Consider the following 14,943-nt stretch of genomic DNA (forward strand, 5'->3'; position numbering starts at 1 on the left):
TCGTGGCACATGCCTGTGGTCCCAGCTACTTGGGAGGCTGAGGCAGGAGGATGCCTTGAGCCAGGGAGATTGAGGCTGCAGTGAGCCAAGATGGAACCACTGCACTCCAGCCATCTCCAAAATTATAAAATAACAAATAAAGTAAAAGTTAACAGTTATCTTAGAGTGGTGGGATGAGGTTTTCTTTAACCATTTGGAGGCCAAGAAAAAGCATTTTGTTATCAAAACTTCTGTCCTGACCATTAAGAAGTTCAGAGCTACTATAACTTTCCTTAGCTGTTTGTTTCTGATATAATTATTTTCCCCCACCTGGATCTCTATTAATACTTAGTTCTTACTTTTATTCTTCTCTAAGTGATTTGAGGAGTTTATATCTGTGCTTTTTACGCTGCTTCAAATTATTTGTGGAAGTAGAAGGTTTATAAATCAGTAACAATAAAGATTGCCATGTAATGAATAAGCTATACATAATACTAAGACATTTTTCAAGGAATTAAGCAGATGCCATTAGATGTCTAGAAAACCAACTAAACGCTAATAAAAGCTAACTCCTTTACACTTCCAACCTTCATCTCCCCTTCTCCCCAAAAGAACTAACACCATTACACAAAACTCTACTGCGTTACTTATCCATGACATCTTTTTATTTTAAATTTGTACCAGCAGTGACTACCTCGGCACAGGCTGTGCTCTTAGTATTAATGGGCTGCTGAACTATATGGCATCATCAGCTCCCAGTGGGTCATCACCCCTCTGTTGCCTTCCAGGCCACCACCCTCCTCCTCCCCCACAAGCTCTTTTTCTTTCAGGATGTGATCTGTACTTTAATCCTTCTCACTCTATTGTAATGCTTTGTATTTTTAGCTGTTTCGTCATTTACTAAAAGCAAGAGTCACATAACTCAGTTGTTCATTTTATAAGCAATTCCATTCACAGAACAAAATTGCTCATTGTAACACAGCCCTTGGAGTTAACCAACGTAAGAATACATGAGAACTAGTTGTATCTGGTTCTCTCTTAAGGTTTATTAGCACCATTTTCCATGTAGGCTCTTTTAAAAGACATGCTATCTAAATAAAACCAGGCTTAAATTGTATAGGAAGAGACTAGTTCAGGTAGGATATCAAAAGACTAATTGTCCGCATTTACTAAATCAGATACAATGACTTTGAACTCCTACGACCATTATCAACCCTGCCTTCTATCCTCCCCAACCATCCTACCACAATTGGTATGAAATTGGTATTGAACAGAAAATTGAAAAAAAAATTGCACTTTATACCATTTCGTAATAAAGAAGGAATTGGCAAATAAAACCCAAACAATATTTATATAGCCCAGCTCTATCTTACTGTGTAATTTGAAGACCTTACAGGGGTTTGAAAGATTAAATATTATTTTCAGTGTGCAAAGGAAATAACTTACTTAATACCTGGCAATTAAGCCTTTGCAAACTCACAGGCTGAAAGGTTCTGTTTATACCTAACAGAGACCAAGTTGGAAAGAGTTAAAAGAATATATTTTGCAAAGTAAAGTATAATCCTAAGCAAACCTAATCTTTTCTAAGCACACAACCGTATTTCCCAAACCTTCTCCATTAAGGGGGATAAACAGAGAGGAAGCCTATACATTCTACATTGTATTTCAGGACAGGAATTACATTTTTAGTGGTGTTAAATAGAAAGTGCTGATAGTTCATTTCAAACGCACCATTGATACCAAAAAAAAAAAAAAAAAAAAAAGTGGAGAGAATGCCTGTTATGGGCATGTGCTTGCTTCTTGCTGGCTGGCTAACAATAGAAACATCATTTGGGATGTTCCTATGAAATGAGCACCAACATGATTTTTCCTTAACAATGTGTAGAAATAGATGAATCAAGTCATGTCAAGAAAGCAATTTTTGTTACCTGTGACATAATGATATGATTAATAGCTATAGAATCATAAAATATAGCTCAAGGACAGCATTAGCTATAAAGTAAATACATCCAATCTTCTACTTTTACTTTATAGGTAAGGAAACTTGGGTAAAAGATACAGTGGGTTGCCCAGGGTCAAACGATTTGTGGTAATCAGCCTCAGGACTAGAATTTCTAATCCAGTGTTCTAGTAACCATGCCATACTGCCTCTCATCCATCCTTCCATCTGTCCATCCACCCAGCCATCCATTCAGTCTATTCTACAGGCATTTATGAAACTTAACTTCGTGCCAAAAACAATGTGGGGCCCTAGTGAATCATTCCTCCCTATGTGTACACTCCTTTGCAGTATGACTTTTCTGTTCCTCTAGTCAGGTGGTAGAGTTTACTTCCCCACCCATTGAATCTGGACTGACTTATCCACTTGTTTTGACTTTTAAAATGCAGTGGAAGTGGTATTATACAATTTCTGAGTCTAGATCTCAAGAGACCTTGAAGCTTCTGCTCTGCTCCCCTTGCTGCTTGGGGACTGCTATGCCAAGAGGCCAGAGCAAGCACCCTTAACGCTGAGAAGCCATGTGGCAGAGAACCAAGATACCCCAGCCAACAGCCCCAGAAACTGCCAGACATGTACATGAGGCCAAATAAGACCAGCCCAGTCCCTAGTCAGTGTGCCAACTGACCACAGATGCATGAGTGAGCTCAGTCAATACCATGTAGTTCAGAGACTAGCCATCAGATGAGCCCTGCACATTTTGTTTACCCAGAATCATGAGCAAATAAAGCACTATTTGTAGCCTTCACATTTTGGGGTGGCTTTTTAGGTACCAGTAGACAACTGATCAAATATGTTAAGTGCTAGTCTCTAGAGAGAGAGAGCTAAAGAAAGAGGTGAATAAGACCGTCTTCACTATCAGAAAACTAACAGACTGGTGAGGAATACAAACACAAAAGTCATTCTTTAAGAAATGGAGTGATGTTTTGTGTGGTGTTTCTAAGTGAGAAATTATAAGGGGCTAAATTATGGTATTGAGGGTAAATTCAGTAGGGTTTGATGACTGAGTGGGATGATCGAAGGAGTCTAGCATGTCTACTTCAGAATGCTTGATAGCTACTGGTAACATTAAGATAGAGAAAGCCTGAAGAGGAGTAGGTTTAGGAGGAGGGAGAGGGAGATGAGTAGTGCAGATTTGACATACTGACTTTGATAAGGAACCTAGAAGTTTCAATATAAAGTTTAGGACTCTGTAACATCTAGGTAGAAATGGACACTCAAGCTTGAGGTTCTGGAGAGCAGATTGGACTAGATGGCATCCTTGAGAATCATCTACACCTAGTAGTAGTAGTTTAAGCCACAGGCAAGGATTAAACTGACAGGGAGAATATACCAACTAAACTAGAGGTGAGAAGTAGAGACAGTCAGTGGATTGTTATTTTGAAAAATTTTCTGGGATCAAAAGGAGAGACATAGTGAGACACTATGTCTCATGCCAGACTTGAAGTCAGAGTCTGCGCTTATTCACATTTTCTTGTCTCATGCCAGACTTAAAGTAAGATTCTGCGCTTATTCACATTTTCTTTTCTCCCAGAGAAAAACTACTACACAAAGCATCAGCTAAACAAATAAAATGTGCTTAAGAATTTAAGAAGACTGAGCATGGATGTTACATCACTCAGTACACAGCATTTCTTTCCAAAGATCCCCATTAGATAAGTCTTTCCAAGTCACTCATTGGGTCGCCAGCTATTGAGTTTCATTCTCTCTTTTGAGACACTTCCCTTGCAGGCCCTTAAACACATTCTGCCTTTTTTCTTGTCCAGATCAATTTAGCTCTGTGTCGGTTCTCTCTGGGCATCCATGTACCCACAGGCCCTGGAAGCCCAGCCTCTAAGTGGAATCACCAAGGCATTCACACAACAAAGCAAGCACCTCATGGGATATTGCTAAGAGGAAGAAACAAAGATTTCTATATCTTGGTATACATTGAAATGGGTTTCAGGAAAATACCGTGGAAAGAAACTAGAGCAGGGGGAGGAAGTGTACTGCAATATCAGGATGGGCATCAAAGAGATGGATAATCAAAAGCGATGCAGTTGAGTCCTGGACAAGGGTGATAGGGGTAAGAGGCACAGAGGGATACATTGGCCTCAAGGCTTTCAATTAGGCATTACTGATCCTTAGTTAACTAACTTGACCAATTTTTTCTTTCTAATTGAAACATGTTTTAGTTTCAAGGAAGAGCTATAAATCAAAAGAGGAACTTCTTATAATTAGAAGTTTAACCTAGAAACCATGAAAATAATTAAAAATTTAGAAGTATTTTCCATTTTTAAATAAACATTGTTCACCTACAAGGAAACTATAATATATTCAACCATTTCAGCTTTTAATTAGCATTTCCTCAGACAATGACAAATAAGACTGCAAAAATTATTGAAAAAAATAATTATCACCATTTTCTTTAGCTACTGTACTGTATTAGAATCTGCAGGGATCTCTGGCTCTATTTCCTATGCATTTTGTAAAGCAGAAATATCTCTGGAATGAACTCTGTACTAGAACCTGCCCCCTTGTAGAATAAGGAAAATAATTTCTGTTATGGTAATTATCCTTGTCCAACAAAATCTGCTGAGGTAAGAATTAACAGAACAGCCAAGTTCCTCATCTTTAAAAATCATTTCAGTATGTATCCAGTGCATCTCAAGGGAAGTTTGGTGATGTTTTCATATTTTACCAAACCACTTAAGAGTTTTGTGACACAAATGAAAATAGTAATTTTAGCTGGCAATAAAAATAATATCTCAACAATGGAAAAATTTGCTAATTATACTAATTAGGATTAAGAAACTTTGACAGTTCAACAAATATTTAGAATCTGGTATTAAAACAGTTATGAAAGACCACATTTTTCCAAGAAGTATTAATGCACATAATTAGACAATGGGGTGTGTAGGTCTATTAAACAGGAATCACATTTCTGCTCCTTTTCAGAAGCCTACATGGATAAGGATACAACTATTCATAAACTTCCTGATTCGGAGAGAATTGTTTGTTTATGAATGGTGGGAAGGTATTTATTTTGAAGATGAAAGAAGAAATTTGGATACCTTTAGAAGACCTGAAGCCCTCCATATTTGTCACCCAATATTTAGGCTTCATATTAGCTACTACCATTGCAATAAGAAGGGTTGAGGTTTCAGAACCCCAGAAGACATCCTTGTATGTAGTTCTGAGAAGCTTCTGGCAGTCTGCACTCTATAAGAACACCACAGATATGACTGGAAGTATTAAAAAAAAAACTGTTTTTTTCCAAGATATCTTGCATCATCATGTCAAAGTAACTGGAATTTCACCATGAGAGATTTTATACCCTGGGTTGGTTTTTTTTTCTAGGAAAAAAAAAAAAAAAACCTTTTTCCTCTATGAATAAATGTTTGCTGAGCTCTTACCAAACTTTACAATTGGTTTGTGGTATATGTTCTAAGCGTTGTAGGACAATGTAGGATCCAACTGCTGCCATCGAGGAGAAATATTCAAGTTGGGAAAACGCAAAGACTACAGAGCCCAAGGTAAATGCCATTGTGTTGTTCTGTGTGATCTTTTAGCCTGTCAGAAGAAAAAGACACCACAGAATACAGAGAACCCTGGAGAGAGATGGGTGTGTGGAGCCATGTCGGGGATACACAAACAAACTTCTCTTACATTAAAAACCTGCCTAAAGCCAGAACCGCCGCTGACCACAGCATCCCGGCAGCCAGAATGATTCACTGGGAAGGGTCAAATCTCAACATACAGGTTTCTCTGTACTGAAAGGCATACTGTCCATGTCTCACTGTCCCCTGACCTTTTTTCCTTCTCCACTCTATCCCCCAAATATACATATCTCTAGAACTAGAGGGAGAAATAGAATTCAGGTGAGGCAGGCATTGAGAGAAAGAACTGAATAATAAGGTGGTTTCTAGGGACACTGGGATGGGGACAACTCAGGAAAATCTAGTGTGGATCCAGATATTAGATTCCTTTTAGGGTTTCCTGAGTCACACCAGGAGCAAAGGAGATGCCTTCAGTCTATGGTACTGTTTCCTTATATCCCTGAAAAGATAGAGCAAATCTAGAGAAGGAGGGAAAGGGGGAAGAAAGGAAGTTGCTTGGGATGGAGGGTTCAGAGCAGGCAGATGCAGAGTAAGCAGGAGTAAGACCTTTGTTTGCCCTCCTAGTGATTCCATGTAGAGGTCCCTCACTGGACACCACTCCAAAGAGGTTCCCTGCTCACCCACACTTCTGCTCTCAAACCCTGCAAGCTTCTCCTGTTGGATCTGCCACCTACAGAGAGGATCCATTCTGCTCTTCATTGTGCAGTGGCTAAGTGGATCAGGTCCCCCTACACTGGCAGCCTACAGGCTTCCACACTGTCCCACAGCACTTGGGGCTAGGCAGCCAGCTGTCTCATTCAGGGGTGGGAGCAAGCCCATTTAGCCACATATCTGAAGCCACATTCTTCCAGCAGCTTGTCAGGAGTGAGGCTGGATTTATCTCATCTCTCAGTCTCCTTTGTCATGCTTTCTTTAAGCAGAGAAAGAAAGAAAAGAGTAGGGGGGAAAAGGACTCACTAAAGGAGTCATTCTATTATTCCATTCAGAATTACTAAGCATTTCCAGAAACCCCAGGCTGGGTGGCAGTTGCTCCGTCTCTGACTTCGGTGGCCTTATCTTACTACTTCACACAGAAACGTCCTGGTTATAAGTCTCCTTTCCTGATCAGACTGTAGGACCTTAAGGACACGAACTATATATCATTGAAATTTATATCCCCAAAAGTTAGAGAATACAAATGGCCCCTTATGTAGCTAGGGCTAGCTTCATGGGCATGTGACCCACACTACCAGCCATGTGGGGCTCCACCTTTGGTTTAATGCTCTGCTACCACCATCATGACTTTCTTAATCATTTTTCCCACCTTTTAAGAAGCAAAGAGAACAAAGAACATTTGCACTTATCATACAAGCAGTAATCATGAAAACTAGATCTCTTGAAATATTTCCCACAGGAAAGTAAAAATGCCTGCCTACTATTCCATATTCCACAATTTTATTTTGCAGCAGGCTTTGCAAATTAGATATCCAGTCCTGGCTGTAGTAGACCCTGAGTATTCAAATAAAATTGCATGTTAGGATAAATGACAACAGAGCTCAAGGCCTGACTCTTGGCTCTGCCACTTGCTCTCTATGTGACCTTGGCAAAGTTATTTAACCTCCTGAAGCCTCAGTCTCTCATCTCTAAAATTGGAATGATAACAAAAATAATAGTTATAATGAAAATTTAATTAGAAACTCCACGTTAGGTGCTTGCTACAATTCCATCCATGTTATTGCAATATGCTAAGTGAAATAAGCCAGACAAAGACAGGCAAATACCACCTGTTCTCACTTATGTATGGAATCTAAAACAACCCACACAAGCAGAGAATAGAATGGCAGTTTCCAGAACCCGAGGGTGCAGAGAATGGGAGATAATAACCAAAGGGTATAAAGCCTTAAGATAGGAGGAATAAGTTCAATTTTTTTGAGAACTATTGCACAGCATAGTGAATATAACTAATAATTGGGTACTGTATATTTCAATATCACTAAGAGTAAATCTCAAATCTCATCACAAAAAAGGTCAAATGTTTGAGGTCATAGAAAGCTTAATTATCTTGATTTAATCATGTCACATTGTATTCAAAAATTATAACATCGCTTATATATACAATTATATATCTAATTGATATAAATTGTATATACACCTATAGTTTGTCAGTATACAATAAAAGTGCTTGCTACAATTCCTGACACATAACAAAGTCTTAACAAAGATTCAATACTTCACTTATTACTACTGCAAACAATACTAATACCACTGCTGCTACAGCTAATATAAAAATCAACTGGATTCCAAGGAGATGTTGACATGGTCGTGTCTTCTGGGATGTTCTGTGTTCATGTTGATTTTAGCTCCCAAACTTTTTCTGCTAGCTCTTAAAAGACCTCTGAGATAAGTTATTGTTTCACCTTTTAAGACACAAGAGACAACAAAGAGCAATTACAATTCCCACACAAGCAGTAATCTTGAAAACCAGATCTCCTGAAAGATTTCCCACAGGAAAGTGAAAATACCTGCCTACTATTCAGCACTCCTGTGTCCCATCCCACAAGTGAATATTTACGTTCTGTCTCCTTTATCTCATCTAAAGAGAAGTGAAAAAGGAGGCTTTCACAAGACCCTGATGGTGTTATGGAGTGGGGGAACATAGCTTCCCTTGGGGAGATGGTAGAAATGAGCAAGTAGCCCTGGGAGGCAATGCACACCCCCATTATTTAGGGACAACTCTTTTCTTGGTAATTGGGTCTCTCTCTCTCTCTTTTTTTTTTCCTAGCTCTTTTTAAAAATTTCAATATATTTAACTTGCAGAGAAGTCATGTCATTTGAGGTAAATTTTCTGAGAATGTTCTCAATTTATCACCTCCCTGCTGATTCCCTTGTACTTCTCTGAGCGGCTTGGAGAGTTTTGAATCTATTTTCTCTTGACTAATGGGGTCAAACAGACTCCTAGCATGACTAGAACTGAGGTTTTTCCAGAGGTAGTGGGTTAAAGATCTTGATTCTGTAACCAGTGAGCTTTTCACTATTTCTCCTCTTAGTTTTACAAGAGGAGAGGAGTCAAATATATATGACGCAAATCTCTTTGAGGCCAACAGTTAAGTAACTTTTGTGTTTGTGTCTCGCCTCATCAAATCTTGGTTCTTAAATATATTCTGTCCTCAATCTAGACTTAGTTTACCTGCAATCCTCTCTAGCCCCATAACTTCCAGCCACCCACAATGGTTAGACAAATGACAGAATCCTTTTTCGTTGAATAGGCAAAGGGCACCCACCTATTTCACCTGAATTTAGTCCCTATGATCTCTAATTCCTTCCTTTTAAGAAATCTGCCAGAGTCCACATCTTTATACAGGTTAGATTTTACTCTCTTCTCTTTGTGATAACTCCTACAGCAAAGTAGCAAGAGTAACAGGGCACACTGATCCCATGTAGAAAGATGGTGTCTGCTCATGACTGTCACTTCTCTAGGTTGCTAGAAACAGGCAAGTCTTAAATTCACTGACCCTACATTTCTCAACAATTAGCACCATCTTTTTTTCAGTTTCCATTCATTCCTTGACTACATATAGAAGTCTATGTCTTAGAATTTTTAGATTATCTTAATCTAGTAAGATTATAATGTACAATTGAAATATTTTCAAATTCTTTCTGTGACTTTAGTGCCTTCCTCAATAAAATAAATTTAAGGTTGACAGTAAGACTATTTTCTAAGTACTATTAATCATAAACATTGCAGTCACTGGGAGCCCAAAATATTCTTTGGATAGTGGAATCTCAGTCCACAAACTCAGCTGTGTAAGAGATGTCACTTCCTTTATTTTTCTATAATTGAACTTAATTTTTTTTCAGATATGGTCTTACTCTGTTGCCCAGGCTGGAGTGCAGTGGTGAGATCTCAGCTCACTGCAGCCTTAACCTCCTGGGCTCAAGGGCTCCTCCCACCTCAGCCTCCCAAGTGGCTGGGACTACAGGCATGAACCACCATGCCCAGCTAATTTTTGTATTTTTGTAGAGACAAGGTGTCACCATGTTGCCCGGGCTGGTCTCAAACTCTTGATCTCAAGTGATCTGCCTGCCTAAGCCTCCCAAAGTGCTGGGATTATAGGCATGAGCCACCATATCCAGCCAGAACTTAATTTTTGTTATATAAGTTCTCATGCTTCAGGTAGAAAAAAGTTAAGCCCAATCAGTTTATCCCTGTCACCCCCCCTCTCCCTGGAGTTGTGTATAATTTCCAGGGGAGTTTATGTGGTGCCAGAGCCTGAGAAGGATATCTTCTTACAGTTGTCACCTATCCATGGTGACACGTATCCAGCTGTCTTGCTTCTATCTCATCTCTGACCCCATGTCAATATAAGTCACTGTCCACCACAGCCTCTCCATGTCTGTGTATTTCATCTGTCCATTTACCTGCCTGTCTGTCTCTATGTGTTTATCTGTACTTTTCTGTCTCTGCTGGCACATGGGATCCTTTTGCTTCTCTTAAAAAATAAAGGGAAACCTAATGAGACCACCAACATGCCGTCTGGGTATATATGAGTAACTATAAGGCTCCAGGACTTGTGGGAATTCTGTGAGGCCATCTCAAGTCCATCATCATGGACATAGTTCACAGAGCCTTCCACTTGCCCATTCCTTAAGCTCTTCCTGGGAAAGGGGACCCAGGACTTCATTGCTCTCAAATCCTCAAATCAAAAGCCAGCTTGGATTTCAGTTGTTCCCTACTCTGAACCTGAGAGAGGGAGAGACAGAGAGAGAGAGGCATGAGTCCTTCTTTCTCCAGGACCACATTGTTTGTTCACCTCCTGCTTCCCCTTAAATGCTCCCCACTCCCTGCTTTAGGGGATCTTTGCTTGCATGTTCTTGTGCACTTGTATGCATCAGTGGAGGCACTTAGTTGTGTTCATTTAGGGGCAGAGCGGGGTGAGAAGATGCCACAGGAAGCCTTCTTTTTCCATCATAAGGTTTCTACCAAGTCTGTTTCCTCTGAATGAGGCTTTCTTTCCCCGCCGGAGGCCCTGGGATTTTGGAAATCAAAAACCAGGAAAAAAGCCTTGGTCCTCTCTGGTTTGTCACCTGTCCCTTGAAGCAGTTATTATAGAGCACCCAGCAATGTCCCGAATGGAGGTAAAAATCTCCAGAGCGATACTGTCCACAGCTCTAGCTATGAGCCACATGAGGCTGCTGAGTGCTTTGTATGTGGCTTGTCTGAACTGAGATGTGAAGGATACACTCCAGATTTCAACAACTGTAAAAGAAAAAAAAAGTGAAATATCCCTTTATGTTAAGGCCATGTTGAAATAATAATATTCAGGGCATATTGTGTTAAATGAACTATATTATTAAAATTAATTTTACTTTTTTTTTCTATTTTAATGTAACAAAAATTTTTATTAATACATTTATAGTACTTTAATCTTTATAAATCTTATTTTCTGTTATCATCCAGAATTCGTAAGTAACCAACCTATTTTAAAAAAAGAAAGAAAAAAACAGCAGTACATAATTTTTAGTTTATTTAGCCTGTTAAAAAACCCTAACAGGCTAATTTACTGCAAACCACTGACTATAGGGTAAAGAAAATGTTTAGTCATGGATCTACCCTGACATACAATAGATTTAAAAATAAAGTCACATTATTTTTAAGTGAGTCCACTGCAAGCTAAGAAGTTAACAATAAAATGGGTTCCTGGTAGAAGTAAATCAAATCCTCCCCAAAACTTCACAGGATTCTCACAGCTAATGGCATGCTGAAAAGAAGCTCACAATCCTCAAATTCTGAAACACTGTAGGCAAAAGTCTGCAGGCATCATGGCAGCAGAAGTAGACAATGAAGAATTTCAACAAGTAACTCTAGCAGATGATACTATAAAATAAGTATATTTGAAATAATTAATAAAATATAATAAACAGCTTAAAACACCAAAAAATCGTCAAAATAGAAAATTGGAGAGATTATGGGATGAAATAAAAGTAAAGATTGACTACTAGAAAATTTTAAATCATATATGTGACTTGCATCTGTGGCTTACATTATGTTTCTATTGGACAGTGCTATTCTAGCAGAATAAGTAATGGGAACCAAAAACAAATAAATATTTTAAAACTCTTATCACTCAACATCTGCATTATATCCTGCCCAAACCTACTGTTTCCAACAATTCAACAAAAGTCAATAATTATTAACTGTGTGTTATATGCCACATCTGCACCAGAAATTGTGGGGATAGAGTTGAATAATACATTATCTTTTCCATCAATGAACTCAGTTCACAGCTTGGTAGCACGGACTGGTGAGAACATGACTAACTATCAGATTGCAGCAAGTTCAGGATAGGGGCATTGGTTTTTTTCTTTGTGAGTAGAAATGGGAGGAACTTAGACAAGGGGAAAACTCCCTAGAAGAGCTGTGTGAGATATGTAAACCTTGGTAGACAAAGGGCATTCCACATGGAGAGGACCACACACAAGAGTGGGCCTGCTCAGGAGATAGTGAAAAGCATCATGTGGCTGAGGGCAAGCTGTGTCAGGAGACAAGAGCCCGGAAACTTCAACTAGATTCAGATAAGGAAAGACCTGGAATGCCAAACTGAAGGGATTGACTTTTTCTTCTATGTGAATGGACACCCATCAAATACTTATAAGTAGAAAAATAACACGGCTCGACTGGAATTTTAGAAAGATAACTGGCAGAAAAACAGAGGTTAAACGAAAGTGGGGAGACTAGATGCTGGTGGGCTGGGACATGAAGGATTGGATTGTTATCTATAGATCCATGTGACTTTGGGAGTGGCTGAGTCCATAACAAAGCCACTTGGTCTCGCTGTTGCTCACACTTAAAAAGACATTTTTTCTGAAATCCTGGTTAGAACTTCTCTAGTTTTCTATTCAAGGCTAGCTTAACAACATTTTATTTCTGGTTGCTCAGTAATCAATTGTTCAAGGCGGGGGGGGAAAAGCCTTAGTCTATTCTTAGAGAGCACTCAATCCACTTATGGCATGAACTGGACATAGGCAGTTCCCTCTTAAATTTTCTAAATTCCACTTCCAGGATTGATGTGAAAGAGCTCTGAATAAGGGCGAGTTGTATATGAAACTTATTCCTCAACATCCTCTCTGGAGGCGAACAAGTGTTAGAGGTGTCTGAACCAGAGCAACTCCATTTTGAATAGGAGCTGGGTAAAATGAAGCTGAGACCTACTGGGCTGCATTCCTGGGTGGTGAAGGCGTTCTAAGCCGCAGATAAGATAGGAGGTCAGCACAGGTTATAGGTCGTAAAGACCTTGCTGATAAAACAGGCTGCAGTAAAGAAGCCGGCCAAAACCTACTAAAACAAAGATGGCCACGAGAGTGACCTCTGGTCGTCCTCACTGCTATACTCCCACCAGAGCAATGACTTTTCACAAATGCCATGGCAAGGTCAGGAAGTTACCCCATGTGGTCTAAAAAGGGGAGGCATAAATAATTCACCCCTTCTTTAGCGTATCATTGAGAAATAACCATAAAAATGAGCAACCAGCAGCCTTCAGGGTTTCCCTGTCTATGGAGTGGCGATTCTTTCATTCCTCTACTTCCCTAATAAACTTGCTTTTGTTTTGCACTTTGGACCCACCCTGAATTCTTTCTTGTGAGAGATCCAAGAACCCTCTCTTGGGGTATGGATCGGACCCCTTTCCTGTAACACAGGTATATGTGTTCTCTCTTATCTCGTCTAAAAGTGGTCCAATCAGCTCATCCCCACTGCTCCCCACACCCCAGTCTCAGCTCTCCCCAACGGAAGGCACAATGCAGGAGCGAATGTCAGCTCTACTAACCCACAGAGCAAGAGCAGCTGACAAGTCCAGTGAGAGGAGGAAAGAAAGCCTGAAAACATTTTTTAATCATCTCAATTTGCATCTTTGCCTGTGTTTCCAGGTCCTATAATAAGTGTATGGATAAATCTGAAATAATATAGAAGTCATTAAAAAAAATAGGATCCTTTCTGAATATGTTGCTTTATTGGTTGGATAGATATATATTCATTCATTCTCCTAAATTAACTATAGTTAATAGTGAAAGCACTATCAACAGCCGTAGGAAAAAAACAAAACAAACAAAAAAAAAAAACAAAACCTGGCTGAAGCAGTGTTCAGAATTCAGTAAGAATAGAATTGGACTGCTCCATTGTGCGATGCCTCTTAGTTCTCCTGAAGGTGAACAACGTAAATAACAATGGATCAGTCCTCTGCTGTGTCTCCCTACCTCTGTGAAAAACATGGTGGTTTTAACAGGTGAAAGAGATTATGTGATAGCTGCTCCGAATTTGGAGTTTTTTTCCAGTAAATATTTCTGAGAATCTTATGGTATGAATCAAGAGATTCTTGAGGATAACCCTCAGATCCAGATAAGTCTGAGAATTACACTGTGCTCAAACCTGTGTTTAAAAGGGGCACTGCTGTTTAATTACCTGCATGCAGCTGGTCAGAGGGGCAGAGGGTTTGACCTCCTGGCTCTTGGCCTTAAGAAAATAAAGAAAATAATTTCAAATAAAGCCAAGAAGATGGTATTGGTAAGCAATAAGTGATCACAAGGGTTAAAAATTTTAAATTGGTGTTACCCAAATCCAAAAAATCAGTTCTCATAGTTGCATGTGTGTGGGCAATCACCCGTCATCACAACCTATGTTTGCCTCACCTCACCTCTGAAAGAGAGATGCAAGCTATTCTGAAAGCAAATAAATACCTTGACATATTTTTGGAGGTAGCACATAAATCAAGAACAAACTTGTTCAAGTTGACCTAGACTTAAGAACTTTTGCAATTATGTAGTGTGACTAAGTCTGCTAAATGCTTAATTTTTACACAATACCATAGAATCTAACTTGGAGCAGTACAACTGTAGTAATTGGGCAAAATGGTCAGGTTTGTTAGCAATAGTATAGGTGAATCAGAAAGAAACAATTAGGGATAGGCAAACCCAACAGGTTTTAAGACAAACATCTTGGCTGATTCTAATTCTAAGAAAACAGTTGTGCTTTCCTCTTTTGTTTTAAATGGAAAAACAACTCATTAATCAAAGGAAATTCACTTAATAGTTCTACTTAGTCTACATATTGATGTATTTTAGGTAGCAAAGACATTTTTAGAGACGTTATTAAATAATATAAAATTTTATTTTAAAAACCTAATAGTTTAAATTCTGAGGAACATTCAGAGTCCAATTTGGGGCTATTAACAATAATACAGATTCTGAACGTATGGCAATAAAGAGCCTTCTTTTCTTCTCTACTGAAGACACATTTGCAATCATTATAGATTCTCTTACTATATTCACACAACATAAAATTAATGTGCATATAACAAAACCCTTGATGTCAACCAAAATTCTACTTCTTGATAGGAT

The sequence above is a fragment of the Sapajus apella genome, unplaced genomic scaffold, assembly GCF_009761245.1.
Source record: "Sapajus apella isolate SASKATOON/1434 unplaced genomic scaffold, GSC_monkey_1.0 scaffold2, whole genome shotgun sequence".
Lineage (NCBI taxonomy): Eukaryota > Metazoa > Chordata > Mammalia > Primates > Cebidae > Sapajus > Sapajus apella.